At 42.3% G+C, this 27,735-nt stretch overlaps 1 protein-coding gene and 1 pseudogene across 5 annotated transcripts in view; both read left to right on the top strand.

Annotated features, from left to right (window-relative positions):
• The window catches only part of LOC123776419 (splicing factor 3B subunit 4 pseudogene), a 55,080-nt pseudogene extending 43,932 nt beyond the window's left edge, over window positions 1–11,148 (top strand). The window contains exons 2-3 of the transcript XR_015722931.1: window positions 7,936–8,017; window positions 9,210–11,148. The product of XR_015722931.1 is annotated as a splicing factor 3B subunit 4 pseudogene (transcript). The remainder of the gene's footprint in view (window positions 1–7,935; window positions 8,018–9,209) is intronic.
• Window positions 1–27,735, top strand: part of JAK2 (Janus kinase 2) — a 193,101-nt gene that overhangs the window by 43,929 nt on the left and 121,437 nt on the right. For 2 of the 4 annotated variants that reach the window (XM_087858812.1, XM_045772374.2), the window contains one exon: window positions 18,288–18,367. The gene's annotated coding sequence lies outside the window, so the exon portion shown is untranslated. Of the gene's footprint in view, window positions 1–17,425; window positions 17,977–18,287; window positions 18,368–27,735 lie in introns of those variants that run through there. The other 2 variants (XM_045772375.2, XM_045772373.2) reach the window with 2 other exon arrangements.

Here is a 27,735-nt window from a genome sequence, read left to right as displayed (position 1 = left end):
ATTTTGGATACTAATTCTTTATCAAATATGTCATTTGCAATTATCTTCTCCTATTCAGTAGGTTGCCTTTTAGTTTTGTTGATTGTTTCCTTCACTGTGTAGAAGGTTTTTTTTTTTTTTTAAGATTTATTTATTATTTGTTTTAGAGAGAGACAGAGAGAGCATGAGTGGGAGAGGCAGAGGGAGAGGGAGAGACAATCAGAAGCAGACTCCACGCTGAGCACAGAGCCCAATGCAGGACTCAATCTCACGACCCTGAGATCATGATCTGAGCTAAAACCAAGAGCTGGACGCTTAACCGACTGAGCCACCCAGGCACTCGTGTGTAGAAGCTTGTAATTTTGATGTAGTTCCAATAGTTTATTTTTGCTTTTGTTTCCCTTTTCTCAGGAGACATATCTAGAAGGAAGTTACTATGGCTGATGTCAAATAGGTTACTGCCTGTGTTCTCTGCTAGGATTTTAATGGCTTCAGGCCTCACATTTAGGTCTTTAATCCATTTTCAATTTATTTTTGTGTTTGGTGTAAGAAAGTGGACGAGTTTCATTCTTTTGCATGTAGATGTCCAGTTTTCCCAACACCATATGTTGAAGAGACTGTCTTTTTTCCATTGGATATTCTTTCCTGCTTTGTCAAGGATTAATTAATTGACCATATAGTTGTGGGTTCATTTCTGGGTTTTTATTCTATTCTATTGATCTCTGTGTCTATTTTTGTGCCAGTACCATATTGTTTTGATCACTACGGCTTTGTAATGTAACTAGAAGTCTGGAATTGTGATGCCTCTAGCTTTGCTTTTCTCTTTCAAAGTTGCTTTGGCTGTTGAGGGTGTTTGGTGGTTCCATACAAATTTTGGGATTGTTCTAGCTCTGTGAAAAATGCTGTAGGTTTTTTGTTTTTTGTGGGTTCTTTTGCTGTTGGTAGTTTGATAGGGATTGCATTAAATGTGTAGATTGCTTTGGGTAGTATAGACATTTTAACAATATTTGTTCTTCCAATCTGTGAGCATGGAATGTTTTTCCATTTCTTTGCATCATCTTCAATTTTTTTCTTCAGTGTTTTATAGTTTTCAGAGTACAGGTCTTTTACCTTTTTGGTTAAGTTTATTCCTAGGTATCTTATAGTTTTTGGTGTAATTGTAAATAGAATTGATTTCTTAATTTCTCTTTCTGCTGCTTTATTATTGGTGTATGTATAGAAATGCAACAGATTTCTGTACATTGATTTTGTATCCTGTGACTATGCTGAATTCGTGTATCAGTTCTGGCAGTTTTTTTGGTGGAGTCTTTTGGGTTTTCTATATATAGTTTCATGCCATCTGCAAGTAGTAAAAGTTTTATTTCTTCCTTACCAATTCAGATGCCTTTTATTTCCTCTTTCTTTCTTTCTTTCTTTCTTTCTTTCTTTCTTTCTTTCTTTCTTTCTTTTAGAGGGAGGCGGGGCAGGTGAAGAGAAAGAGAGAGAATCTTAAGTAGGCTCTACACCCATTTTGGACCCTGACACGGGGCTTGATCTCACAAGCTGAGATCATGACCTGCACTGAAATCAATAGCTGGTTGCTTAATCAACTGAGCCACCCTGGCACCCCACCTTTTATTTCTTTTTGTTGTCTAACTGCTGTGGCTAAGGCTTCCAGTACCATGTTAAATAACAGTGGTGAGAGTGGACATCCCTGGCTTGTTCCTGAGTGTAGAGGAAAAGCTCTCAGTTTTTCCCCATTGAGAATATTAGCTTTGGGTTTTTCATAGATAGCCTTTATTATATTGAGGTATGTTCCCTCTAAATCTACTTTGTTGAGGCTTTTTATCATGAATGGATGTTGTACTTTATCACATGCTTTTTCTGAGTCCATTGAAATGATCATATGGTTCTCTCTTTTCTCTTATTAATGTGTATTATGTTGATGGATTTGCAAATATTGAACCACCCTTGCAACCCAGGAATAAATCCCACCTGATCGTGGTGAATGATTCTTTTAATGTATTGTTGGATTTGGTTTACGTATTTTATTGAGAATTATTGCATCCATGATCATTAAGGTTATTGGCCAGTAGTTCTCTTTTTAAGTGGGGTCTTTGGTTTTGTCAGGGTAATGCTGGACTCACAGAATGAATTTGGAAGTTTTCCTTCCTTTTCTATTTTTTGGAATAGTTTGAGAAGAATAGGTACTAACTCTTCTTTAAATATTTGATAGAATTCACTTGTGAAGCCCTCTGGCCCTGAACTTTTATTTGTGGGGAGATTTTTGATTACTGATTCAGTTTATTTGCTGGTTATTGGTCTGTTCAAGTTTTCTATTTCTTCCTGTTTTAGTTTTGGTAGTTTATATGTTTCTGGGAATTCATCCATTTCTTCCAGGTTGTCCAGTTTGTTGGCATATAGTTTTTCATAATATACTCTTTTAATTGTATTTTTGTGGCATTGGTTGTTATTTCTCCAGTCTCATTTGTGATTTTATTTATTTGGGTCCTTTCTCTTTTCTTTTTGATAAGTCTAGCCAGGGGGTTATCAATTTTATTAATTCCTTCAAAGAACATGCTCCTGGTTTTATTACTCTATTCTATTTTTCTTTCAGTTTCAATATCACTTATTTCTGCTCTAACCTTTATTATTTCTTTCCTTCTGCTGGCTTTAGACTTCTCTTGTTCTTTTTCTAGCTCCTTTAGGTGTAAGATTAGGTTGTTTATTTGAGATTTTTCCTTCTTGAGGTAGGCCTGTATTGCTATATACTTCCCTCTTAGGATTCGCTTTTGCTGTATCCCAAAGGTTTTGGACCATTGTGTTTTCATTTTCATTTGTTTCCTTGTACTTTTTAAATTTCTTCCTTGATTTCTTTTTTTTTTTTTTAAGATTTTATTTATTTATTTGACAGAGAGAGACAGCCAGCGAGAGAGGGAACACAAGCAGGGGGAGTCGGAGAGGGAGAGGAAGAAGCAGGCTTCCAGCGGAGGAGCCTGATGTGGGGCTCGATCCCAGAACACTGGGATCACGCCCTGAGCCAAAGGCAGACGCTTAACAACTGTGCCACCCAGGCGCCCCTCTTCCTTGATTTCTTGGTTGATCTGTTCATTGTTCTTGGTTGATCTGTTTATGTATTTGTGGTCTTTCCAAATTTTTTCTTGTGGTTGACTTCTAGTTTCATAGCACTGTGGTCGGAAAAGGTGGATGGTATGACTTCAGTCTTTTTGTATTTTTTGAGGCCTGTTTTGTGACTTAATATGTGATCTGTTCTGGAGAATGTTCCATGTGCACTTGAAAAGAATGTATTCTGCTGTTTTGCAATGGAATGTTCTGAATATGTCCATTAAATCCCTCTGGTCCACTCTGTCATTCAAAGCCATCGTTTCCTTGTTTATTTTCTGTTTAGATGATCTGTTGATGTGAGTGGGGTCTTAAAGTGCCCCACTATTATTGTGCTATTATCAGTTAGTTCCTTTATGTTAGCTATTAATTATTTTATACATTTTGGTGCTCCCATGTTGGTGCATAAATATTTACAGTAGCTATTCTTCTTGTTGGATAGTCCCCCTTATGATTATAATCCCCATCTCTGTCTCTTTTTATAGTCTTTGAAGTCCATTTTGTCTGATAGAAGTACAGTCTTTGTTTAAAGTCCATTTTGTCTGATATAAGTATTGCTACTCTGGCTTTCTTTTGACATCCATTTGCATGATAAATGTTTCTTCACTCCTTCACTTTCAATCTGCATTGTCTTTTAGTCTAAAAAGTCCCTCTCTCTCTTTTTTCTTTTTTTTAGAGACAGATAGGAAGACAGCATGTGAGTGGGGGTAGAGGGGCAGAGGGAAAGAGAGAGAATCTTAAGCAGGCTGCACGCTCAGTGTGGAGCCTGACACAGGTTCCATCTCACAACCCTTAGATCATGACCCAAGTCAAAATGTACAGTCAGACGCTTAACCAATGGAGTCTCCCAGGCTTCCCTAAAATGAGTCTCTTGTAGGCAGCATATCGATGGATCTCGGTTGCTTTCTTCCATTCTGACATGCTATATGTTTTGATTAGAGTGTTTAGTCCATTTGCAAGAATTATTTATAGCTATGTATTTATTGCCATTTTATTACTTGTTTTGTCATTTTTTTCTGGAGATTTTCTCTGATCCTTTCTTGTTTTTGTCACTTTTGGTCTCTCCTTTGCATTGAAAGAGTCCCCTTTAATATTTCTTGGAGGGCTGATTTGGTGGTCACAAATTTCTTTAGTTTTTGTTTCTCTGGGAAACTCTTTATCTCTCCTTTTATTCTGAATGATAGCTTTGTTGGTTAGAGTACTTGGCTGCAACTTTTTCCTGTTCAGCACGTTGAATATGTCATACCACTCCCTTTGGCTTGCCATGTTTCTGTTGAGTAATCTCTAGCTTGCCTTATAGGTTCTCCCCCATGTAAGTTAAGGACTTCTTTTGTATTGCTGCTTTTAAGATTTTTTTTATCACTGTATTTTGCAAATTTAATTACAATATATCTTGGTGTTGGCCTGATTTTGTTGATTTTGATGGGAGTTCTCTCTGCTTCCTGGATCTGGATGTCTCTTTCCTTCCACAGATTAGGGAGGCTTTCAGCTATTATTTCTTGAAATAATTTTTCTACCTGTTTTTCTCTCTCTCTTCTCCTTTTGGGACTCCTATAATACAAATGTTATTATGTTCAATGGAATCACTGAGTTCCCTAAGTCTATTCTTGTGTTGCATAATTCTCCTTTGTCCCTTTTTTTCGGCTTCATTATTTTCCATTATTTTTTCTTCTAGGTCACTAATTCGTTCCTCTGCTTCTTCCAGCTTGCTGTTCATTGTATCAACCCTGTTTCCTTTTTTTTTTTTTTTAAGGTTTTATTTATTTATTTGTCAGAGAGAGAGAGAGAGCACAAGCAGGGGGAGTGGCAGGAAGAGGGAGAAGCAAGCTCGCAGGGAGCCTGACACGGGACTTGATTCCAGGAACGTGGGATCATGACCTGATCTGAAGGCAGATGCTTAACTGACTGAGCCACCCAAGTGTCCCTTTTTTTTTTTTTTTTAACGTGTGTGTGTGTGTGTGTGTGTGTGTTTTAAAGATTTTTATTCATTTTAGAGAGAGAGAACGTGAGTGGGGAGAGGGGCAGAGAGAGAGAGAATCTCAAGCAGACTCTCCACTGAGTGCAAAACCCAATGTAGGATTTGATTCCATGACCCTGAAACCATGACCTGAGCTGAAGTCAAGAGCTTAACTGACTGAGCCACCCAGGCGCTCCTGAAGCCTGTTACTAACCTTGTTTATTGCATTCTTCATCTCTGATTGATTCTTTTTTAACTCTTATGTCTCTGTGGTGAAGTTCTCACTGATGTTTTCTATTTTTTTCTCAAGCCCAGCAAGTGTCCTTATGACTGTTGCTTTAAATTCTCCTTCAGACATGTTACATATATCTGTTTTGCTTAGATATCTGGCCTTATCTTATTCTTTCATTTGGGATGAATTCCTCCATCTTGGCATTTTATCTAAGTCTCTGCGTTCTTCTCTGTGTTAGAAAAGGCTGTTATATCCCCTGCTCCTGAAAGTATTGGCTTTATGAAGAAGAGGTCATGTAGTGACTGTTGCTTCAGGGAGTGTCTCTGGTGTGTGCTGTGTGCACTCTGTTGTTATGTTTTGGCTGTTCTATCCTTCAGGCTAGTCATTTGCAGAGGCTGTCCTTGCCTGCTGTGGGCAGTGTTTGGTCCCTGGACTGAATGTGGTGAGTTTTAACTAGGTGTGCTCTGATCTGCTTGTGAAATGAGAGCTGACACCATCTCCACCAGAACTGATGCCCTTTAGAGCTCTCTGGTCTTAATACATGATATGAGCAGGGGTTTGTGTTGGTCCTCTCAGGGAGGGGCCTACCATGCTGGGACTGAGGCAAGGTTGACTGAGAGCGAATAATTTCCTTACACTGTGCCCCAGGCATTTTTTAGATGCTGTTTCCAAGCTGTCTGCCCTGGGTTATCTGCCTGCCTTCTTCCCAGGAGCAGAGCAGTACCCTCAGGGCTTTATCCCACTCAGGCTCACTGACCTTTAAAACTCAGGCTTTAATCCCTACTGGTTGCAAGAACTCATGAAATTCAGCTCTCGCATTTTCCAAGCCAATGGCTTTGGGGAAATGTTCTCCTTGTACATTCCTGTGTATGCTCCTCTCTCTCTCCCTGTCTCTCTTTCTCTCTCTCTTTCTCCCTCTCTCTCCCTCTTGCCCTTTTTTGTGACCATAGCTCCCTCCCCTCTGCATTGTGATCTGATTCTTCTCTAAAACATGTCTCTGCACTTCTTACCTTCTTCAGTGTGGCCTCTTCTCTCCCTTTAGTTGTGGAGTTTGTTCTGTCAGTCTTCAGGTCGATTTCTGGGGTATTTAGGATGATTTGATAGTTATCTAGTTGTATTTGTGCGACAAGAAGAGCCTAGGGTCCTCCTAATTGGCCACCATCTTGAAAATCGAGTTGTTTTCTTAAGGGCATAAAAGTGCATCTAATTTATAACATAAAGCAAAATATTTTAAAACTATCTCTCTCCATCCATCTCTTGTTTCCCTACACATACTGCACCGGCATGAAATGAAGATCTCTTCTTTTTGTTCATCCCTCAAGTCAGGTTCTATATTTGGCCCTTACATATCTTTCATCATTCTCCCCTCCCTCTCTTCTCTGTACCATCTGTTTATTCTGAAAGTCAGTCTAAGCTCATTGGCTGTTTTTTTCTTTTCACTTTATCCATTACATGGATTCCGTACAACAGCAGTTCTTAAACTTTTACATACATCAGAATCATCTGAAAGTCTTGTTAAAACACAAGTGGCTCAGCCTGACCTCCAGAATTTTATACAGGAGATTTGAGTTTGGGCTCAAGTATTTACGTTTCTGACAAATGCCCAGGTAGTACTGACACTTCTCATCCAGGGACCACACTTTGAGAACCACTGCTCTACAACATAGGAGCGTCTGGACCTGTTGCAGCAAACAAGAATCTGTCCCCGGGTAGAAGCCTTAGTTATACATTATGTGTAAATAATGTTACCTGATTCCTTTAGAATTTAATGAGTCACCTTCCATCACCATATTTAGCATTCTTTAAGTAGGAATGTGTATGCAGTAGACTTTGCTATAAGATGACAAGAATAAAGGAAATAGTATTTATTGCTTGATTGCCTATTGAGTAGATAGTAGCGCGTGATAGGCTCTGAAACCAGGCCTTCTAGGGTTCAGTCCTGGCTTTTCAGGATTTCAGGAAGACCCTAGTAAAGTTATTTTGTGCCTCAGTTTCTTCTTTTTGAAATGAAGGTAATGAAATGAAGCATCTCATAGATTTAATTTAACCATCTCAAATGATTTAATATGTGAAAGTCCTTGATGAATGACTGGTGTGTTGTATGTACTCTGATGTCATCTATTATTATTATCAGGAATTTATTGAGTACTTTTTTTTTAAGATTTTATTTATTTATTTGACAGAGAGAGATAGTGAGAGAGGGAACACAAGCAGGGGGAGTGGGAGAGGGAGAAGCAGACTCTCTGCTGAGCAAGGAGCCTGATGCGGGACTCAATCCCAGGACCCTGGGGTCATGACCTGAGCCAAAGGCAAATGTTTTACTGACTGAGCCACCCAGGCCCCCTGTTGAGTGTTTTTAATGTGTTATCTCATTGTAACTTAAAATCAGTCCTAAAAGGTAAGCACCCTTAATATTCTTATAGGGGAGACTAGGAGATAGAAGTTTGGAAAGGTTAAATAACTGATCAAGGTCCCCCGGGGAAGTAAAAATCCTGTGTCTTTGTATGTCACCAGTGTTTGCCCAAAGAAATCATTTTCTCCCATAAGAAAAATGGTATAAGGCAGCTAATTTCAGAACTATATTTAAATGTGATTCAATAATTACTTGCTTGGTCAAGATGGTTGGTGAATTTTATAATCTAATGTTATTGTGCCTCCTCTAAAGTGTGTGAAAGACAAGTGGAGGCAACGATGGGTAGACATACCAGCGAATGTGTGACATTTGTGGAGCACCTGTCACATAACAGGTATTTAATAGATATTTGTTGAACTATTGGAATTAATGTGATTTGGAATAAAAGTTACCTAAAATTAAAAATTCACAATATCCAGAGTTAGTGAGATTATAGAGAAATGGGCATTGATATGTTACTATGAGATTTTTGAAAGTCAATTTGGCAAGAGCCCCCAAATTTTAAATATGTATTTCCTTTGGTCTGGACAGCCCAGTGTCTATTCTAGGGAATACCTCTGTATCCATGAAATATATGTATAATGATGTGCAAATTTAGTACTACTTGTAATAGTGAAAAATTACAAACCTAAATGTTGATAAATGGGGGCATTATTTAATAAATTGTGAGTCACCTGTTTTATTGAACACCATATAAGAGTAAAAAGGCACGAGGGACAGAAGTACATGTTGAATGAAAGATCTCCAGTATGTGTTAAGTGAAGGAATGGTCACAGAAAAAAGTGTAGAATTATCCATTTTGTTTACAGAGCCCAAAACTACATCTATAGGAGATATGCAGGAAAATGCTTAGGAAGAAGTCGGAAAGTGACACACCAGATAGTCATCAGTGATTACCTCTGGCAAGTGAGGAGGGCCAGGAGGAACTTCTCCTTTGTACACTTTACAGTCTATATTATTTGGAACATTTACTTGTGAGATCAAAAAAGAAAAAAAGTAGCTCGCTCAACAAATGTTCTTAGTCTCTTAATAAGGATAATAGATAACGGGATAATAAGGATAATAGATGCGTGATTCTTGCTAAATACTTTATTACTTGTAGTGCTGTTGATTCCCAGAACAAGAGTAGTGAGTAGTACAAGAGCTGAATTGGCGTCTGAGTGGAAAGCACATGAAACTAAAATCTTCATAGTATTAGACTGCCTGACCAAGAGTTTGCCTTTGGACTATTACACCATTTCATGCTTGCTCTCCGACGGATGAAGGTGACGGTGACAGAAAAGAAAGGAAAAACAAAGACAAGCACAAGTAAACAAAAGCACCATTATGCAAAAGGAGAAAGCAAAGAAACAGAATTTTTTTTTTTCTCCAAATGACTGGTCATATCAGTGTTCACTTGGAGACAGTATTAGGTGTGGATAAGAGAAGAGAAAGTTATTCTCAAGGCTTTTCTCAGTTATTTCCTGTATTGCTGTAACTATCACAAACCGGGTGGCTTAGAACAACAGAAATTTATTTTTTCACAGTTCCGGAGGCTAGAAATCTGAACTGAAGGAATTGGCCATGCCATGCTCTCTCTGAAGCCTTCAGAAGAGATTTCGGTTTCTGGCAGCCCGAGGTATTCCTTGGTTCAGAAGCGTCACTCCACTATCCAACTCTCTTTCACGTGGCTGTTTTCGCTTCGCGTGTCTGTCTGCTCCACTTCCCACAAGGACATCGGTCGTGGTGCACCTGGGTGGCTTAGTTGGTCAAGCATCTGACTTCAGCTCAGGTCGTGACCTCAGGGTTCTGGGATCGAGCCCAGTGTCGGGCTCCCTGCTCAGTGGGGAGTCTGCTTGTCCCTCTCCCTCTGCCCCTCCCCTCCTTGTGTGCTCCTTCTCTCAAATAAATAAAATCTTAAAAAAAAAAGACTCCCGTCCTATTGGATTAGAGCCCCCAATGACCTCATCTGAACTTGATTACATCTGCAAAGACCCTATTTCCGTATAAAATCACATTCACAGGTATTGGTGTTTAGGACCTCAACATACCTTCTTGGCAGATACAATTCGTAATTCGTAATTTATAATTCATAACTGAAGTCTGACCAATCATTAGTAACAGTTATTAAAAGTACACGACTTTTGCATAAGACTTGGATTCGGTGGGCTTTAAAGTTCTTCATAGTGGAGACGGCGGTAGCGCTTTTGCCATGGTGTCCAGGCAGATCTCTGAGCAGAACTGGCATGCCACTGTCTGCGTGGGGGGCCTGGACGGGAAGGTTAGCCAGCCGGTGCTGTGGGGGCTAATCTTCCAGGCAGGGCCAGTAGTCAATACCCACATGCCAAAGGATGGAGTCACAGGTCAGCACCCAGGCTACGGCTTTGTGGAATTCTTGAGTGACGAAGATGCTGACTGTGCCATGAAGATCATGGACCTGATCAAACTCTGTGGGAAGGCGGACAAGGCATCAGCTCACAAGAACTTGGATGTGGGGGCCAACATTGTCCTTGGCAATCTGGACCCAGAGCTTGATGAGAAGCTGCTTTATGATATTTCCAGCACCTTTGGGGTGATTTTACAAACCCCCAAGATTATGCGGCACCCTGACACAGGCAACTCCAAAGATTAAGGCTTTCTTAATTTTGCTTCGTTTGGTGCTTTGGAAGCAGCTGTTGAGGCCATGAATGGGCAGTATCTCTGTAACTGCCCTATCACCGTGTCCTATGCCTTTCAGAAGGACTCCAAGGGTGAGCACCATGACTCAGCAGCCGAACAACTTCTGGCAGCCATCAGGTATGCCTCCTCCTTGGTCCCTCCCACCACCACTGCTGCCTCCTGGAGCCCTTCCACCTAGGATACCCCCAGTCATGCCCCCATCATCTACGCCTCCTGGGGCTGGAGGACATGCCCCACCATCCTCAGGAACCCCAGGGTCTGGACATCCTGGACATAGACACTCACATCCTCACCCATTCCCACTGTATGGGATGCTCCATTCAGGGACGTCTGAGATGCAACTGGCCTACCATGGCCCTCATGGCTTAGGACATGCCAGGCCTCCAGACTCTGGGGGGGCAGCCATCACCTCAACCACCACCTGGAATGCCTAATCCAGGACCTCCTTTAGTGGGCATGCCCCCCCTCAATGGCCTCTGTGTGGATCTCCCATGGGTCACCCAGGTCTGTAGCTCACATGGGATGTGTGGAACTTCTCACTGATGCCCCCTCATAGATACACTGGGCTTCCACAACCCCCACTGGATGACTACCAGTGGGGGCTTCTCCCTCCACCCACACCCACCCCCCGACCTCTAGTTCCCCTCCTGGCCCACTTCCAGGCTTCTTTCCTCAGTAATTTCTCATTCTCTTTCCTCCTGTTCTATCTTCCCAGTATCTTTTCAATTCCTTAGACCGATCAGAATTGTAGTAGCTCCCTACAGCTAAGCCACTAATCCCTCTCAGGCTTTTTTTTTTAAGCGTAATTTTTCCACAGGTTTTTTTTTTTTTTCCTATATTGGTCCTAAGTGTTTTTGCAAATGCACAGAAAAAATAAAACTAAACTCCTTCTTAAAAACAAATAAAGTACTTCATAGTCATTCAGCTACAATAATCTCAACAATGGCACAGAATAACATAGCTGTCTCTTCTTAAGAAAACATATTTCAAGTAAACAAATTCAGGCATGAGCCACTGATGGGTCTCAGGTCTCGGAAAGAACTGAGAGGACAGAAGTATGGATAAAGTAAGACCACCCTAAAGAAGGTGCCCCCTCGGCACCAGCCGCCTATGCTGGGGGGAAAACACTGGCTTTCCCTTTGCGCTACTCTCATCACATAGAGATAAAGAGATGCAGCCTCCAAACCTTAGAAGGAGAGGCATGGAGGAGAGACAGGGCGTGGGGAGTGGTCTGTTTGTTGAGCAAATATACTTAAGGACCCATTATAGACTTTTGGGGAATGTAGTCAGGCAGGAGTACAAGTTAAAGTTAAGAACTCTTTTATGCAGCATTTTTTGTCCAGCTATGTATTTCGTAGGTAAAATTGAAATACACAGTTTTTAAATACACCAGTATGATGCTTTAATATCAAATTAGATTTCCCTTGGGTCAGTAGTGTAGCTGAAGTGGAATGACCACTGGAGTGACCATGCAATTACTATAGCTATGGCCCAGAAGATTCACAAAATTTAGTTACAGAGAAAGTTGGGTGAAGCGAGTGAGAAAAGAAAACCCAACAACCCTGAAGGGAGTGATGATTTGGAGGAGGAGGTGAGGGTGAGGAAAATTTCTCTGCAGGGCATAGCCACCATATTCAAAGATAGCTTATTTTTGGCTAACCTATGGGTTCCATGTAATGTCTCAGATTGTGATTAATACTCATATAGTTATGCTTGGCTTCATCATTGAAGATAGACTTGCAAATTTGTGGGCAAATTGGATTTTTAAAAGACGTACATCTTCTGTGTTGTAATTTGAGAGTCTTTTTTTTCTTTTCTTCTCATCAGTGTGTTATGGTATCTGTCTTACTTCAGGTTACTTCGTTGTAAGTACTTCACACTAGTAGATCTAGCTTAAGTAAAAAGGAGAAATTTGTCATAAGGAAATATTTTCAAGATACCAAATACAGGAAGTTTCTTTGGGCCTTATAAGGAGGAGGAAACCGAAACACTATGAGGACTCATTCTTGGTGTGCTTTCTCTCTTTTTTCCTCTCTGCTCTCTTACGTCTGTGTTACTCTTTTTTCCCCACGGCAGATCAGTTCTCTTTGTATCTCCATGTACATAAAGATGGCAACACCACAATGGCAGGTTTAACTTTAGAGCATCAGAATCATCAAGTGAAGAGAAGTAAGGGAGACCCTGATTGGCTCAGCTTGAGTCAGGTGACAACTCATGATGCAATCAAGGGGTGTGGGGCCAGGGTCATGAACAATAACACGGGGGCTAGAGGTTGGCTACTCTGGGTGAAGGGGACCATTCTTAGAGAAAGAGGGCAGAATCCATAATCTAAATAAGAACTCCGGAATTAATGCCCTGTAAATGGTCTTTTTTGCCATTTTGCCAGGGGAATTTCTATTTTTAAGAGTGAATCATGATATGACTCCTTTTAGAAAGAAGAATATTTTTAGTGAATTGGTAACTATACCTCTGTTTTAAGTAAAACTGTTTTTGTAAAGTAGAGCATAACTATAATAGACATTTTGCATATTTCACCAAAGAATTACCCTCACTTGAAGGAGGTTATTAATTCCTGGTTTATAGAGAGGAAAACGTTCGGTTTTCATGCACCAAAGTTAAATGTATCTGGTTATCTCAAGGGAAGGAGGGATCTGTTTGCCAGGAACACCTTTATCTTTGGGACTATAAGGAAGGACGAGAGATTTGATGCAGAGACAGGGATATGCTGGAGTGCACAGGAGGTTTTGGACTACCCCACCCCCATATCTAACCAAACTTTGAAATGAATAATTCTAAAATATCTGGATGGTCCAAAATACAAACACATTGCTTGCTCGTCTGTCTGCCTGATTCACACTCCTGCCTTTGCTTTTTGATTTATATTACCAGACCTGGAATAAATCAGCCTCTCTCCATGGCTACTTCCCTTGCCTTCAGAAAAGTACTCTCCCCTATCTTGGAAAGAAACAAAGTAACTCCCAGTCTATCTCCAACCATTTGCTTGAACCTATTTCCCTTTCCAAGGACTTTTCTGTATCTTTTTTTTTTTCTCTCACATTTTTTTTGCCCCTCTTAAGAATGTTTTTATTATTTCATCATTTAATGCATAGTTTTTTTTTATCCAAATGCAAGTTTTTGCATTTATCTCTGTTACAACTCAGCCCTTATCATTCCAGCCCACACAGTTCTGTGGAATGTGATAAATTGTGACAAATGCTTCAGGATTACTAATAAAATCCAACATATTTCTTATACCTCTCCGCCTGCTGATATCTGTTAATTGACCTTACCACAACTGTAATACACATTTAATAGCTGTGCTAAGAGTTTAAAAATACTTTTTCATCTCGGGGCGCCTGGGTGGCTCAGTCGTTGAGTGTCTGCCTTCGGCTCAGGGCGTCATCCTGGCGTTATGGGATCGAGCCCCACATCAGGCACCTCCACTGGGAGCCTGCTTCTTCCTCTCCCACTCCCCCTGCTTGTGTTCCCTCTCTCTCTGGCTGTCTCTCTCTCTGTCAAATAAATAAATAAAATCTTTTAAAAAAATACTTTTTCATCTAATCTTCAAAATGACTCAGGGAAGATATTATTATCCCCATTATAGTGATGAAGAAATGGAAACTTAGAAAATCTAAATGACTTCCTTGGTGAAGGCTGGGATTCAAACCTGGGTCTGCCAGACTCTCAAGCTTAAGTTCTTAAACCCTTGGCCATGTATTTTCAGCCTTGGCTTTGCATCAAAACCACCTAAGAACTTTCAAAAGACACAGCAGCCAAAGCCCCATCTGACAACATTGTCACAGTCTTGTTGCAGAGTGGTAGTAAGGTCCACTGCTGCCACGTTCTGCTGTAGTGGAAGGACGAGATCTTACTGGTGTGCCATACACGTTGCCCCATAGGTGACAATTAGCTGCTAATTTTTACTTTTAGATATGGCCATGCAATCAGTTTTGAATCTAAATATGTAATCCTCCAACCCACTTCTTATTTCTCCATATTGTGTGAAAGAATGTCATGAAAGACTTGGTCAAATTTGTTCTCTTGGGGTGCTCCTGGGTGGCTCAGTTGGTTAAGCCTCCGGCTCTTGATTTTGACTCAGGTCATGATCTCGGTGTCATGGGATCCAACACCAAGTCGGGCTCCATGCTGGACATGGAGTCAGCTTAAGAGTCTCTCTCTTCCACTCCCTCTGCCCCACTGCCCCATAGTCTCTCTCTAAAAGAAAAAAAAAATTGTTCTCTTGGGATTCTGTTTTATCCTTATCAAAAAGAGGGGTATCAAAATAGGGGTATCTTCCTGAAATGTTTGCCCTGGGAGCAACTTTCTAGCTATGCCACTACCAGAGATCACTTAAAGAGCTAAAAAATTCTCTGCAGGGTGAAAAGAGCTTAATGTTCCAGGGCAGTATTGACTTAAAAATGATACTATCTTAGTGAGAAGAGAGGCTTCCACTCTCTGAATGACACTAAGCAAGTCACTTTATCTCTCTGGGGAGGTAGATAGATTTCTCAATTCTATAAACCCAAGAATAATGTATTTTCTTTCCAGTCCACCTGCCTTCCATATCCAAATAACTTTTATATAAAAAAGTCCCTTTGTAGAGGCTGCTTTCTGGCAAACAGGATTGAGCAGAATGTAGAAAAGGTCCATCAGGGGACCCACCCAAAATACCCAGAGCCCCTAACTGACCAATAGGATATTTACACGTAGGCACAGTTAACCAAAAAAGGGAGACTTCTATACGCTGCCATACCTCTTCATCTTCCCCCTTTAAAAAACACCCACCCACTACCTCCTTGTAGATAGCCCCTCCTTTGCTGTCCTCCCCACAGCTCCCTTTTGGTGTATTCAGTAAACTTCCATCTCCTTTGTTCCACCTTAGGTGAACTCCTTCACCTCTTGTGCCACCAGCTCCCACCTGATCTTCCCCCCACATTTCGGGGTCCCCATCCTACCGAGAGACACCCCATTTAGACACCACACCTTCCATCACAAGAAGCCCTGAATATTTACTTTTTACCGTAGCTTCCCCCTGTAAACAGGCAGTGGCCAGTAATGGTACCATGTCTGGTTGATTAAACATGTACTGTAAAATATAGAAACATCACTCACTGCAGTGAATGCATCTGTACTGTTTCAGAGTTCAAAAAACAGGCATTTTTTTTCTCACAAAAGAGAATGTTTCCATTTCCACGGTTCAGATAGATGATTTTAATCTTAGCTGTGACATGAAGGACAACTCTGCCATTTTATCTTCTTTGCATGGGACTGTGTTCTGGTTTCTACTCCAGTAACAGTTTTCATTTGCAGGAAAAGGGAACTCACATGGTGGTTGCTCTTGTGATTTCAGCCTTTATATTCTAAGCAGATTTTAGATTTGCCATTGACTCACAACTATTTCTGATTCCTTTTTAGATATTAAAAATAAGGACTCTCCAGCGTATTTTGCTTGTAAAACGGTAGCCATAGGAATGCAATTCTCCTGTAAATCCCTCCCTCTTATGAGAAAACAAGAGCCCTAATTCATTATTTACTTTAAAGGAGTCAGTGTGAATTCAAGTCATTTCATAGCCTGCTATCATTTGCTCAAAGACCTTTTGCAATGGGTCTTATGTAAGAAGAAATGCAGGAGTTGCTTTGGTGAGTTGATTTAAAGAAGTCATTAAATTCAAGTTAGACCTGAATCTCAGCATTGTCTGTGAATGGAGAAACAGGGGCTATAAATTGCATCAAGTCTTTCAGATAGAAAGAGGGCTATTAAGTGAAAAAGACCGTACATCGTTGGGTCCCAGGCTACTCCTTTGGACTCATCCCTTTCCACTGCCCTCTCCTTCACTGTCCTCACCCTAATCCTCTCCTTCACTGTCCTCCAGCCACAGTGACCTCTTTCCTGGTCCTTGAACTTGTCGAGCACATTTCTTTTTCAGGGTCTTTGCCTTTGCTAGTCCCTCTGCCTGAAACTCTCTTCCCATGCAGTCACAGGACTGGCTCATTTTCATCCTTCACATCTCTGCTCAAATGTCACTTACTCTGGGAGGTCTGTCTTGGCCACCCTCACTAAAATAGCACACTGCCTCCTCACTTTCTATTCCTTTCCTTTGTATTATTTTTCTTAGTTGCAATTATACACTGGCATATGATTCACTTGAAGTATGCTTGTCACTTTATCAGAATACATCGAACTTTACATCGGAAACCGGGGATGTACTGTATGGTGACTAACATAATAAAAAATCATTTAAAAAAATAGAAAAAAAAAAAAAAGAATACATGCTGTAGTAGAGCAAATAGAATGCGGGTTGCGATTACATAGCAGCATCCTTGGGGCCCTTGCAGCCCAGCACCGGGTAGATGCTATGCGAATATTTGTTGAACGAATGAATGGAGCTCCTGGGGGACGGTGGGCTTTGTTTCTCTTCATTTGCTGGGTCTTGTCGCCAATCCGCAGGCAGCTGGGCGCCTTGTCCCACCCTCACCCTTTTCTCGCAGAGGTGATGGATTGGAGCCAGGCGTTCGGGATTGCACCTGCACAGAACGGCGCCTGTGAACGTTGCCCCAACCGTCGGCGCCACTTCCCCTCGGCCTGGAGGCCTGGACTGGGGAAGGGCGGGTCTGATGCACGCGGAACGTGGAAGCGAAAGCAGAAGGGGAACGAACATCGGTGCACGGGAGGATAGCGTTGTGGTGCCAGGCGGCGTGCAGGGGGCGCCTTCCCGGCCGGGCTGACTCATTCCCAGCCGCCTAACGGGCGGGCGGCGCCCACACACACCCCCATCTGGGGAGGGCCGGGCCCAGCGCCGGCGCCGGGCTCCTGCTGGCTCTGGGGCCGAGGTAGACAGCTCCGGCTCAATTTCCCCGCGCGTTCACTCCCGGGGGACGCCCCGGGAATCTCCGCGCGCTCCCGACGACTTCCTGAGAAGCTTGGGTCGTGCGTGGCCGGTCTCCGCCAGTCGCGGCCAGCTCCGCCGCGCCCGCGCGCCCGGAGAAGGGCGGTGCGGCGGCTCGGCGCACGCGCGCACGCGCAGTCCGGGGGCGCGCGGCCGGGTCCCGCCCCCACCCCCGCCCCGCCCGGGGTCCGCCTCAGTCGGCAGTGAACTGGCCGCCTGAGTGGAGGCAGACTCCGACGCAAATAGGGCGTCCGCGCCAGTATCGCCGGAGGCGCTGAGAAGACGGTGTGGCCCGGGAGAGGGTGGAGACGACGCCTGTGACGACGGGCTTCCCGGCTGCCCGAAGTGGGAGTGGTGTGGGCTGGAGGAAGGAGAGAGGAAGAGGAGCCGAAGGGGGCAGCGGCGGCCGCGGCCAACGGCTTCCCTGAGCGCTGACAGGCTGGGCCGGCGCCCGGCGCTCGGGAGTTGGTGCTGCCGCCTCGGCCGCTCGGCCCCTGGGCCCGGACTCGCGGCGCGCGTCGGGGCGGAGAGCTGCTGCGGCCGCGCGGGGACAGGCCCGGGGCTCGCCGCCCAGGGATGTGAGTGGGAGCCGACCCCGCGCGGGAGGGCCCGAGAGGGCCCAGCCTGGCGGACGCCCGGACCCCTGCCCACGCCGGGGCCCCGCAGATCTCGGCCCGCCGCGGGCTCCGGGTCGGAGCAGCCCCTGCGGGCCTGGGGGCGCGTCCTCGCCGCCGGATCGGTGCAGCTGGTGCGTGCGATTGCTGCGTGGCCTCTGGGTGGGGGGCAGCAGTTGTCGGTCCACCTCCCTCCCACCTCCTGATCCCCGCTCTGCCCCTGCTAGTGGCAGTAAACTTCTCGGCGAGAAAACCTCTTAGAGGGGAAGCCGGCAACGGCGTGTTTTGGTGTTGCTGTTTGCATCCCTGTATGCCTCGTATCCGCCTTCCCTCTCCCTTTATACCTCTTTAAAATGTTCTAGACATCGGAACAGGCTAGGGAAGAGCATCTATTTCCCCTGGATTTCTGCGGTAATAACCGCTGCTTCTTCTTCTTTTTTTTTAGGTTTCAGAAGCAGACGAGGGAACAAGATGTGAACTGTTGGGCTTCTGAAGAAAAAGGCCCTTCCTCCGCTTCCCGCGAAGGTGGGTTTGCGATCCTGGGTGTTGTGCTGTGTCGCGGCGGGGAAGGCGAGTGTGGCGAGCCGGGCGTGCGTGCATAGGAAGGCTGGGAGCGTGTGTAGACAGGCAGGGCTCCTTGCGGTTTACTCCTCTGAAAATGGCAGTGCTGAACTTAGAATGTTGGTCCGGGAGGGCGATTCGGGGGTGTTTACTGTTGCTCTCGCGGATCCTTTAAGAGACATTCACCGCTTCTTTCTCCTCTGATCATACAAGTAACTAGGCTTTGCGGAAGAAGCGTTGCCAGTTACCCTCTCTCCTCGAGCAGCCAGAGATTGTTAATCTTTCAAGGAGGAACGTTTTCAAGTAATAAGAGATACCTACTGGGAGAACACGTTAGCTGTTCTTGCTGGGGTTTCTGCTACCGCATTGAATGCTTCCTGGGTGGTTTTATCTGCTTGAGTTTGCTGTGTCGGTTGAATTTACCCAGTTTGCTTTCCGGTGGTGGTTAATCAGTCAGGAGAAACTCCTTTTCTCTGAATGAAAGGACAGAAGCGGCTGAATATGTCAGAGAGGAGGAGAAATGTGGAGAAGGAAACTAGAAGTGGGAGTAAGAGAGATGACAATTGCTTTTGGTTTCTTAATAGGTTTGTACAAGTGAGTCGTTGGGCTCCTGCAATTATTCTATGCAACACCCAGCAGATTTGAAGATGAATAATCAACTTTTGACCTTTCTTTCCCCACCCCCTTCAGACCTTTTATCACGAGTGTGAAAATCACTAGCTGCATGTGCAAGTATCTGTTAGAGTGTAACATATCCGCAAACTGGATGTGACCAAGACTTGCCTTAATAGTATACGTACTTACCTGTAGAGGAAAGCTACAGTACTTGCTGACTACATAAGAATGTGAAGCTTGTTTTTGCTCGAACTGAATGTCCTGTGTTTGGAGTTCATAGCATGTTAAAATTAAACAAACGCAATAGTGTGTTTCATATATTGGGTTTTCCTAGTGACAGAGATGGGTATCTCAGGTATGGGAAGGGAACATAATATCTTTTCTCTACTTCACCTGGCTGTTGCTGAAAGGTGGGATACTTTTGAGGCAGAATAGGGAAGCGGATTGGCTCTGGAGTCAGATCTGGGTTTGAATCCTGGTGTTCCTGCCACTTAATAGTCTCACTTTTCTTAAAAGGTTGGTGAGGATTCAGGATTCGGTAAGATTATGCATGGGAAGTAGTACAGTGTTTGGTACTGTTGAAGTCTTGGCTATTATCATGGGTCAGGCAGGCAAAGGAGATGTAGAAAAGCGCAAAATTACTCTGCATAAGGGGGTCTGCCAGGGACCAGTGTTTCTTCCTCTTTAGGAGAAGGAGAAAAAGCTCTTACAGGTCTTGAACTGGTCTATGAGGTCTTAGAGCCTTTTTATGGAGAGGTTCCTCTCTTATCTCTCCTTGACACCCCTCCCCCCACCATTGTGCTGTCTCTACCAACTATTGTGCTGCCCTCTTGTGGTTAACTGTGCTAAGAACTTCTTCTGCTCCTCCCCTCTTACATTTCCCCCCCCTCTTTTTAGGCCCCTTGCCTTTGCTCCCAGTTTCCCAAACTGTGTGCTGAGGTGCCTCAGAGCAGCAGTGAACTCAGGCTTGAACTCTTAGTTTGAGGTAGTTCACAGTTTCAACATTTAATTGACACATTCCTTTCCACAATGTCCTGTCTTTGCAAAGCTGTTTTTTTTTAGAGGTTGTGCTGATAAAAAGCAACTACTACATGAGAATCAATGTGATACAGGAAATGAGAGTGTGATGTTGTCCAGTTTGATTCCAAGAAGTTGTACAAGGCTGGACAAGCACTAGGTTGTAAGGATATTAAATGATTTGAATTCACCTACCGAAGCATTTCTTTTGGCCTAGGAGTGCTGTGAAAATAGTACTAAAACTAAGAACTCCCTGAATGGAGAAAGTTGAGGAGCTTTTGCCTTAGCTTTTGGTTGACCTTTCTAATACACACAAAAAATTTTTTAAATGAAAAAACTGCATTTTTTAAATGTTGGTCACTAACTGATTCTTGTCCCCACCAAAAGTATTGGTACAATTACTGGTAAAATTACTGACACAAAGCTAGTACCAGCTGTTCATGGTTTAGTATGTTTCCTCTCCTATTTGATATCTTTATAGCATCTGCCCAGTTCTTTCATTCTGAAACAAATTCTGTTGCTTACTTGTTATTCTAGTCACTTCCTGGTTTTTCTGGTCCTGCTTTTCTAGTATTTTTGAATGTCTCCTTAAACTCACCATGTCCCAAATGAAAAATCATCATTTTTATTTTTATACCCCTTTGGAATTTCCTTCTCTCCTGGTCATATAGGTTTTAAATTAGGTATCATCTGGGATGCCTGGGTGGCTCAGTTGGCTAAATCTGCCTTCAACTCAGGTCATGATCCCAGGGTCCTGGGACTGAGCCCCACGTCGGGCTCCCTGTTCAGCGGGGAGTCTGTTTCTCTCTCTCCTTGCCGCTCCCCCTGCTTGTGTGCATGCTCTCTCTCTGTCAAATAAATAAATAAAATCTTAAAAAAATAATGTTAGGTATCATCTTTAAACTACCTCTTTTCATTCACCTCTTGTATTAACCCATTCAACATTTCCTGTCCATATTTCTTTTGTCCCTCATAGCTCTGCTTACCTCACTTTACCACCAGGACTTGTTTCCTCCACCTAGAATATTGAAAGTCACATCAGCCTCTCAGGATCCAGCATCTCTTTCTTCTGTTAATCCACAGTAGAAATGTCACTAATACTCCTTATTGTGGCATTCCTTTGTCCCCAAATCTTCAGTGGCTTTGCACACTCTACCTGTTAAATTTAACTTCCTCTTCTTGGCTTTCAGGATTCTCTGTCATTATTCCCTGCCCTATTTATTCAGTCTTTAGTCTAAGGACCCTCAAAGAGCACTCTCTGCTGTAGTCTTTTAAGCCGCTTTCCAACATTTTCTAATAATAGTTATGCTTATTTCAGCTTTTAATTTCCATTTATGTTTTCCATCCTTCTTCTACCAAGCCCAGTTCTATATCTGTACCACTCACTATTCCATAATGAAGTAGAGCCTCAGTCTCATATGAAAAAATGAGTATGACTGTAGTACTTTTTCCATAGGGTTGTAGTGAGAATGAAGTGAATTAATACATGAAAAGTCTTCAAGACCAGTGCCTGGCACATTAAACACACCTTAAGTTTTAGCTTTTATTATTGTAATTATTTATTATCACTATTTAAAAAAAATTTTTAGAGATTTTATTTATTTGTTTGAGAGAGCTAGAGAGCACAAGCGGGGTGAAGGGCAGAGGGAGAAGCAGACTCCCCACTGAGCAGGGAGCCTGATGTGGGACTCGATTCCAGGACCCTGGACCATGACCTGAGCTGAAGGCAGACGCTTAACTGACTGAGCCACCCAGGAGCCCCTATCATCACTATTATAATTACTACTGTTGCTATGACTCCCAGTTAAAATTCTACCTCATTTCTGAAACTGTTTCTCACTAAATACTGCTTTTTTCCTTTCTATATTTCTATTGTTCTTTTAAGTCATAGAGGATCTTCACATAGTTTATTTATATATCCTGCTTTGGTTGTTTGATAATTATTTCCCTAGTGTTAACCTTATCTTTTCTAGTTGATTGTATATGCTTTGAGGAACATCTACATAGAGTGCTGAACACATAAGGAGCATTCAGTAAATGCTGTGGATTAAAAAGGAACTTTAGTTAGTCATTGAACAAATATTTATTAATATCTACAATGTGGTAGGTACTTTGCTATGTCCAAAGAAATGCAGAAAAATATAAAGTAGGTTCCTTTCATTGAGAACTTAAAATGTAATTGGGAAGCTAAGTTAAATAATAAAAGTTACAGATATTTGAGACCACTTAGAGTTGAAGTGAGCAAGGAAGGCTCCAGAGATGAGGTAAAATCAAAACTAGGCACAATTTGATTTTGCATAAGTGGAAGGATCTTGTACAGGTGGTAAACAGAAGCAAAATACGCACAGCATTTTCAGAGCTGTACATAAAACAATTTGAAATGAAGGTTTGTATGGCAGGGTAGTAAGAAATCAGTTTGATAATATAGATTGGAATTAGATTATGGATGCCTTTAAGTGCTAGGATGAGAAGAATGTACATTGCTCCATAGGTAACAGAAGCTTTAAAAATTTGGATTGAGGGACGCCTGGGTGGCTCAGTTGTTAAGCGTCTGCCTTCGGCTCAGGGCGTGATCCCGGCATTGTGGGATCGAGCCCCACATCTGGCTCCTCCGCTATGAGCCTGCTTCTTCCTCTCCCACTCCCCCTGCTGTGTTCCCTCTCTCGCTGGCTGTCTCTCTGTCACATAAATAAATAAAAAATCTTAAAAAAAAAATGTTCCTAACATGAAGTCTAGAAAACTAGAAGAAAGAAGAAAATTGCTATAGTTTTCCCATGCAGAAATAGCCACTGTTAATATTTTGTTCTCTCAAGTAAAATAGATGACCTTTGGATTGGACAGTTGGGTGAATAATGGAGACTTCTATCCAAAGCGCTCATCACTGGGACTAAAGATGAGAATTTTAGGCACAATAAAGACAGGAATGTATTTTTGACAGTGATTGTCATTTATCTGTGTCCTTTCATATCACACTATATGGGTGGGTACTGCTATTCCTTGTGGGAATTAGCCTTACACTTACATTACTTGAATGAGTAGACAGACATTCAGTGGTTCTTACTAGACTTTCAGTGGTCTAGCAGGTTCGACAAGTGGTCTCTGGGTGTGTTCTTACTGGTAAAATCTGAATAAAATGATAAGGTATTAATCTGTAAAAGGAAAGAGAAATCCTTGGTAGATAACTTATAGAAGTGAAGGTGGCATGGTTAGAAGTGTTCAGATGAGCAGAGCTGGGAAGGGCAGAAGGAAGCAGTATCTGTTTTTAAAGCCTGTGCAGTATAGCTGTCAGAGGTGGATTAGGTTGAAATAGTCCCTGGGCTATCTCTTTGTTTTGCCGGAATGCTTATTTTGATTTCCCAAGGACATACTTTGGCCTGCTTTTTTGCTATCAGTCCTTGGGATTAGGGTATTCATTATTGCTTACCAAATGACTTTAATAAATTCTGATTATGAAATAAAAGGCCACTAGGTAATATTTTGTTATTTGAAAGTCAGTGTGATTTGAAGAAGTGCACTGTTTTGGAAATCGGGGGGATCAGAAACTGCTCTCAAAATGAGCTGGAGCAACTCTCATGATCATTGAGCCTTTCCCCCCCGATTTGGGAAATGAGGGAATAGAATAAATCTTTTTTAAAAATCTTTGTTTACTTAAGAAACATGGAGTTACATGGTAAAATGTGAATAAACTTAAGTAATGGCTAACTATGGTTTATAGCAAAAAATAGCCTCTTGCTCCTCCCCCATCTCTGATTCCTGTTTTTCAGTAAACCACTTTAGATTTCCTGAGTGTCTTCTGGTGTTTACCTCCACATTTCCAAATAAGAGCCCACCATCAGTAACACCCCTCCTCATCCTGTATCTGTGCCTATACTCTGCCCTTTTCTCATTTATTTATTAAAGATTTTATTTACTTAGAGAACAGGAGAAGGGGGAAGAGTGGAGGGAGAGGGAGAAGTGGACTCCCTGCTGAGTAGGGAGCCCAACGCTGGGCTGGATCCCAGGACCCTGAGATCATGACCTGAGCCGAAGGCAGATGCCTCTGAGCCACTGAGCCAACTGAGCCATGCAGACACCCTTGCCCTTTTCTCCTTTAAAATGAATGAATTGGTCAGTGTCTCATCTAAGTCTTCTCCATCTCCTTGTGTAGAGAAGCCCATCTCCTTTTGCCTTCAAAGACTTTGCTATTGTATTTCTTTCTTTTTCCTGCATTCTCAATTTTTCCCTCTTCTGGCTCATTTCCATGTATCCCGGTTGCTATTGCTGTTTGCTGCTGCAAAACTTAGTGATATAAAACAACTATTTTATTAGGCTCACAGATATTATGGGTCAATAATTCAGATAGGGTACACCAGGAATGCCTTGTTTTTATGCTACAGAATTCTGAATTTCAGAATTGTTGGCTAGGGGTAACTTGAAGGTGGGGGACTAGAATCATTTGGAGGTGCCTTCACTTACGTCATTGATAGTTGTTGCAGGCTGTTGACTGAGATCTCAGGTGGATCTGTTAACTGGAGTGTACATGGGGCCTGGACTTATGGGAGCCTCATTGTAGTTGGCTTTCTTACATGGTGAGTTGGGATTTAAAAGTGAGTGTTTTAGTGAACATGGGTGAGGTGGGGATTAGACTCCACCTGTAACTGGTCACATGTGAAAGAAAACATGTGGGGTGGGAGATATTGTTATGGACATCTCTGGACAATACTACTGCCATAGTTTGCCTTTTTTGGGTACACTTCACATGCGTCTCACATGCAAAATACACTAACCCCCTCCTCAGAGACCTCTAATTTACATCCCATAATGATATCAGCTCAGAATGTTAGTATTCTCATCATCTAAGTCAAGTCCAGATGCTGTTGAGGTTCCTTGGGTATGGTTTCTTGAGAATGATTACTCTTTAACTGAAGACCTGAGAAGAGACAAGGAATATGCCCCCATGTGATTAACGTACAAGATTGGAAAGGCACATGTTAATTGCAGTAGAATTCCTGTTCAAAAACAGGGACAGTTTCTAAATTGTCCAACAGTTCTGAAACCCAGCAGGGCATGTGTTGGCAGTTCCTTGACTAGGTCTGAGTCCTTCTGCCTATCAGTTGTTCCTGGTGGGCCATGGCTACTTCTTTGGTCGTTGATTTCACCTTCTGAATCATTCTTTTTTTCCAAAAAGAACTAATCCGTCTTTGTAGCCCAGTAACCATCTGAACTTGCTTCCTGCCTATAGTTATTCAGGGTCCAAAAGCCTCATTTTAGGTGGTTACTGTCCCTTTCATTCTAAGCTGATATAGCTTAGTTTGTGGACTTCCTGTGTATCAGTTCATAATCTACTCCATTTGACAAAAGCCATACCTACAAATCTCTCAGAGGAGCCTTTTCTTACCTTAGGCTCCCTGTGAGGCTGCTGTGGAACAGGACCCTTAAGATCCTTAGAGAATTTTTTTGCCTGGAAGGATCAGTAAAGTACTAACTTAGATCTTTCTGAGGTTTTAACAGTGGATCTTACAGTCACTCTAGATTTAGTCTTTGCCCTGAAGCTCTTTCTTACTTTAACAACACTTTGCTGGCTGAGAAGGATATTCTGAGCCCTTTACATTTACTTGAAATTGCATTAAAAAAGTGAACGGCTCATTCTTTAGTTCATCTCTCTACTCTCTCAGAAAGGCAGCTAGAAGAAGCCACCTGCTTCTTCAGCATTCCACCTGGAATCTCCTTAACTCATTAGCTATACATTATATTTTCCATGTTACTGTAGGTGATAGTTTTGCCAAACTTTTCACTATTGTATAACAAGGGTCTCCTTTTATTCAGCTTTCCAATAGCATTTTCCTTACTTGCCTTTAAACCCTCACTGACAGCCCTGTTGAGGCCTTTTTGCTTTAAGTCTCCTCAAGCCCCTTTAATTATGTGAACTCAAACCTCAGATGGGTCCTTACTTGTCCCTTGGCTGTACCAGAACTGTCCCCTAACCTGGGGGTTCTTATCATAATTACCTAGAGAGCCGATTGAAGCACAGATTGCTGGGCACCACCTCCAGAGTTTCTGTTTTAGGAGGTCTAGAATGGGACCCAATAATTTGCATTTCTAACAAGTTCCCAGATGATGACGGTAATGTTGGTTTGGGGACCAGACTGAGAATCACTGATTTGAAATGGGTTGGCACAGGAACAGCCCTTTTGTGTCTATGATGTTGCTGTTCACAGCTTTTCTTGATAGGCCTCGTACGGTCTTGGAAACAGGGTTGCTGTGTGCTGAAGAGTCAGACAGTAGCTTTTAGCCTTGCCTGTCTACCTAGTCTTAGGTAGTTCTGCTGTGCTCTTTTTTATTGGTGTACTGTATTCGATTTGTCCCTGATATCTTTGGAGTTTTCCTGAGAAATGAAGTAGTGTAGAATCAACTTATTAAAATACATTTTAAGCCTTTAAAAAAACCAAACAGGTGTTGACAAAGTTTTTCTATTAGGACCAGATAGTAAATATTTTAGGCTTTGTGGGCAAGATTGTCTTGTAGCAACTACTCAACAATACCTTTGTGGTGCACAAGCAACCGTAGACAGTACATAAATGAATGGACTTGTAAAGGTTGATTTACAAAAACAGGCAACTGGCGAATTTGCCCTGTGAGCTAAAGTTTGCCAATTCCCATTTTATACCACTACTTGACTCCACAGTCTCTTCAAGCTACTGCCCCATTGTCCATTCTCTTTAAAACTCTTTGAAAGAGTTGTCTGTATTTTCTCTTCTTTTTATTCACTCAAAAAATTTATCAACTTTTTAAAAAAATATTTTATTTATTTAGAGAGAGTATTTGAGAGAGGGGTGGGACAAAGGGACAGGGAGAGAGAAAATCTCAAGCAGACTCCATGCTGAGCACAGAGCCCATGCGGGGCTCAATCTCATAACCCTGAGACCATGACCTGAGCCAAAACCAAGAGTTGGGTGCTCAACTGACTGAGCCACCCTGGCGGCCCAAATTTATCAACTTTTTGAACAGGTCACACATTTAAATAGAATTCATATGTGTTTTAGAAAAGTGTTTTAGAATTCAAAAATTATTAAATATCTTTGTATCTATGTTAATTTGCATGTATGCAACCATAACTATAGATTAAATAGAAGAGGAATTGCCAATTCAGATGTGGTATATGTTACTAATTTCAATAAGTATTGTTGAATTGATCTTCATAGAAATGCCAGTTTGTACTTTTCTACACCTGTTTTCAGATGGTTTGATCTTTGTTAATTTGAGATGTAAAAAATGGAATCTTGTAATTTTAGTTCGCTTTAAATTTTCCTTTTCTGAGAATTGTTCACTCATATCCTGGCCCATTTTCTTTTCTTCTTCTTCTTTTTTTTTTTTTTTTTTTTTTAAGATTTATTTATTCTAGAAGGAGAGAGAGCCCTTGTGCAAGCACATGCATGTGAGTGAGGGCAGGGACAGAGGGAGAGAATCTCAGGCAGACTCTCAGCTGAGCGTGGAGCCTGCCTGGGGATTCAATCCCAGGACTCTGAGATCATAACCTGAGCTGAAACCAAGAGTCAAAGGCCTAACTGACTAAGTTACCCAGGCACCCCCCGGCCCATTTTCTTTTGGATTGTTGACCTATTACTTTGATTTGTGGGAGCTCTTCCTAGACTAAGGATAATAGCTCTGTGTTGTGAAATAAATTGTAAAATATTCTCTCAGGTTGTCTTCTTATTTTTTTG

This window comes from Ursus americanus, chromosome 34 (genome assembly GCF_024610735.1).
Source record: "Ursus americanus isolate L20-20 chromosome 34, mUrsAme1.1.p, whole genome shotgun sequence".
In the NCBI taxonomy this organism is placed as follows: Eukaryota; Metazoa; Chordata; class Mammalia; order Carnivora; family Ursidae; genus Ursus; species Ursus americanus.
The sequence above is the reverse complement of the archived record's forward strand: the minus strand, read 5'-3'. Positions and strand labels throughout refer to the sequence as shown.